Below are 4,242 nucleotides of genomic sequence, written 5' to 3' on the forward strand. Positions count from 1 at the left end.
AAGAATGGAAGAGCAAACCCTAGAAAAGATGAAAAGGAGCCTAAGCATCCAAGAGATCCTCTCCAGAGAGCAAAATTAGGTCTGGTCGTTCTCCTCTGTCAAAAGAATGAGTCTGAACTCACAATAGGGGTATTTAAAGGTGAGGAGGGCGTCAGAAAACAGGCCCAAGCCCAGCGAGCCACCGCCCGGAAGTTTAAGTGTGCCGCCCGGCGGTTTGCCATAATCCTTCAAACCGCCCGGCGACAATCGCCACCGCCCAGCGGTTTCCTTCAGAACCGCCCAACGTCAATCGCCATGCCTACTCCTCGTCCTGGACTGCCGGGCGGTTTAAGTGTGCCGTCGGACGGTGCGTCGACTCTTCAAATCTTCATTTTTCTGCTATTTTCTTGAGTCAACGACCTGTATCTTTAACTCCATTTTTCACTTTCTCAAAAATAGCTACAAAACAATGCAAAACAAGCATAAAATCGCTAAAAACAACTTTTGACTCTCTACAGACTCATTTATTGAGTTTTTCTTTATTGTAGGCTCATTCCAAGTAGTAAAGGGCGTAATTCGGTCCAAACTGACATATGAAAATAACTGTTTTTCAACCTTCATCAATGTACAAACAGCAAAGCAAATGGCTATCTACAACGTAAATGTGGCTAGAAAATGGAAACTACACTGGTCAAACTCAATGGAAGTGATTCAAATGCGTAATTGACACTTGAAACAAGTTTTTATCATCAAATGGAACATGTTCAAAGCATTGAAACAACCAAGACATGTGCAGAGCATAATTTCATTGTTCTAGCTCTTAAATTGCACTAAAATGAATATATAGAGACTAATGTATTGTTTCAAATGCATCAATTGTGTTTATGTAATTAAACCTTTCAAGTGTGTGAAATAGGCAACCGTCATTATAAACGGAAAAGGAGAATATGTTTATGTAAAGAAAAGGCAATCGTCGTCGTTCTGCTCGTAGTGGTTGTGGTCCAGCCAGAGGCCGTGAAAGCACCAATACACTCAAAAGCAAAAGTGGTGGTTCTAAATATGACTTTGCACATAAGTGGGACAAAGACCAAAGAAACAATATGCACAAGTTTTAAATGGTCAAAAAGACTTATGCAAATGTTTAATTTGGACAGAAATGTACAAATTCTCAAAATCACCTTGTGAGTTGCTTAAAATGCAGCAAAATAGATGAAAAGTGATGCAAAATAGGTAAAAACCAGCAGATTCAGTGATCCAAAATAGGTTCTGATAAGTAGTGATGTATGATAACGGTTGAAAAACAGTTATTTTCATATATCAATTGAGACCAAATTACACCCTTTAAGACTTAGAACGAGCTTAGAATCAAGCAAAACACATAAATTGAGTCAGTTGAGAGTCAAAAGCTGTTTTTAGAGATGTTATGCTTATTTTGCATTGTTTTGTAGCATCTTTAATGAAAATGAAGAATGGGATGGAAGATGAAGGTCTTAGACTCAAGAAGGAAGAAGAAAAATGAAGAGAAGAAGAGTCTAGGAACCGTCCAGCGCCAAAATCCACCGTTGGGCGGCCAAATGCGAGGAGAAGCCACTGTCTGACCCAAGCGACGATGTTGGGCGGTGGCGCGGTTATGGGAAAACCGCCGAGCGACATAAGTGTGACGCCGGGCGGTTGTCTGCTGGGCTTGGGCCTATTTTCTGTGACGCTCCTCAGTTATAAATAGTCCTATTGCGATTTAAGAGTCATTATTTTGACAGGAGAGGGCGACCAGACCTAATTTTCACTCCTTGGAGAAGATCTCTTGGATGGAAGATGAAGGTCTTAGACTCAAGAAGGAAGAAGAAAAATGAAGAGAAGAAGAGTCTAGGAATCGTTCAGCACCAAAATCCACCGCTGGGCGGCCAAATGCGAGGAGAAGCCACTGTCTGACCCAAGCGACGATGCTGGGTGGTGGCGCGGTTATGGGAAAACCGCCGAGCGGCATAAGTGTGACGTCGGGCGGTTGTCTGCTGGGCTTGGGCCTGTTTTCTATGACGCTCCTCAGTTATAAATAGCCCTATTGCGATTTAAGAGTCATTATTTTGATAGGAGAGGGCGGCTAGACCTAATTTTCACTCCTTGGAGAAGATCTCTTGGATGCTTAGGCTCCTTTTCATCCAATCTAGGGTTTTCTTTTCCATTCTTCCATCATTTTTCATCTAAGTTCACCATGACAATGGTGAACTAAACCCTTTTGTTGTTGGGGGAAACAATGTAATATTTTGAAACTCTCTTTTATTGAAACTCTTGTTTATTTATATGCTTGTCGTATGCTTTGATTATCAATTGTTGGGTTCTCATCTGCGCTTAAAGCTTTTATTGTTTAACTCATTCGATAATTGTTGTTTGTCTTTATTGATACGGGAACGTACGGTACTGTCATGAACTGGGGAGAAATTCCTTGATTAAGTAATACCACCTAGGGATAAGGGGTAGGGCGATCAATTGTTTTTGCTTCTGTTCTTAACGCGTTCTTAATTACTAAGGGAGGCTAGGGATAGCAAGCCAGTAATTAGTAATAGGCTCTTTTCGCCGAGGGATCGGGTTAAGGGTAGGCCAAGAAAGTTTGCATGACAATTAGATAATAAAGGAAATTAAACAAGAGGATTAGAAAAGAGAGAGAGGATGTTGAAAGGCTTTTATGTCGCGCTAAAAGTCAACAAACCCTAGTCCCCACTTATGTAGTATAGGGGCAACCAGGGAATCAATCCGCAGACTCGACAAAATTAAGTTTTAAGAATGTAAGGTTAGTTCTTGTATTTTATTTATTTACTAAACAGGTGGGGACAAAGAAATCTAACTAAAAAGGAAAAAAAATAAAACTAACATCTATTTTTGAATAGGAAATAATATGAAATAAAAGGAAAGTAAAACTATATAGAAATCTAAACTACCTAAGATAGAAACAGTAACATAAAATAATATGAAAATTTAATGCAACTAAGATGATCCTAAACTAATGAATCTGAAACTAAAATAAACCTAGATACCAACCTACGAAACCAATGAACAACTAAATTTCCTAATTATATGCCTATTCTAGAAATGTAAATGTAAATGCAAAGACTAGATCATCACAGAACAAAACCGAATGGAAGGTAAAGTAAAAATCACAATCTGACCTAAGACTATTCAACATCAATTCAACAGAAATATTATAAATAAAGCACTAACCCAAAGGTAACAGGCACAAGCAAAGAACAGAGGAAAATGCACACTAGATTGAATGAAAGAGTCTCAATTCCTCTTCAGAAAGACATTCCGAGAAAGTTAAGCCCATCACCGGGTCTTTTTAGTTCATATTTCAGAACTTAAAAGTGGAAATTCTCACTCAATTACTCAACCAATGCACAGTTTCACAAAAACTAAAAACACAACACTGAAATTGGACTTAGTCTGATAATGGCGAAGCTTAACATCTCTCAAGAAGACCTCTTGAAAATTTAGGCCCAATCCAGGGTCCTATTACATCCAGACAGATGTAAAATTTTGGATGTTTTCCTTCAAAATTATCATACACAGTTCAATACCAACACACAAACACACATACTAGAAACGAAAAAAATAGAAACGATGAATCTTTACTTAATGGACTCAACTCTGACTCGAGAAGACATCTCGATTAAGAATGCTCGCTATGGAGTCATTTAATTCCGAAAGGAATTATAGAGATGCAGAGAATAAGAATCCAATTCAATTTCCAAAACAAAACAATTACAAAAATCGAAAACTGAACAAGAAAAGAATGGAAAAGCACGAGCATAGAAACTGAAAGCAACATCAACGATTTATTAGAATCGAAAAGAAAACCATATTACAAACATACCAGAATCCGTAGAGAAAACTCACTACTGTCACTCTCGTGAATTCCTCCGTGAAGTCCAGTAACAAAATCCCTACTCTACGAAAGAGTAAAACCCTAATCTAAGGAACGTAAAACTGTAGAGTAAAGAAAAATGTGTCTCAGAGTCTGTTCTAGCGTTTTATTTACATGGCAGAAACACCCTTTTTATAGGGTCTGAAGAAAAAATGGGAAAAGAAAAAAAATGGGAAAAGGGAACCTTGCTTCACTTGGACATTTCGAACTCATCAGACGACCTCCCTTTATTTTGCTTTGAGTTGCAACTTCAGCCCTCCGATCAACTTTGTCTTTCCACCGATCATCTTCGGTCACGGCTTCTTCCCCACCGGTCAGGGTCAACATCAAAGGCCATTGGAGTTCTA

This window comes from Vigna radiata, chromosome 6 (assembly GCF_000741045.1).
Source record: "Vigna radiata var. radiata cultivar VC1973A chromosome 6, Vradiata_ver6, whole genome shotgun sequence".
Lineage (NCBI taxonomy): Eukaryota > Viridiplantae > Streptophyta > Magnoliopsida > Fabales > Fabaceae > Vigna > Vigna radiata.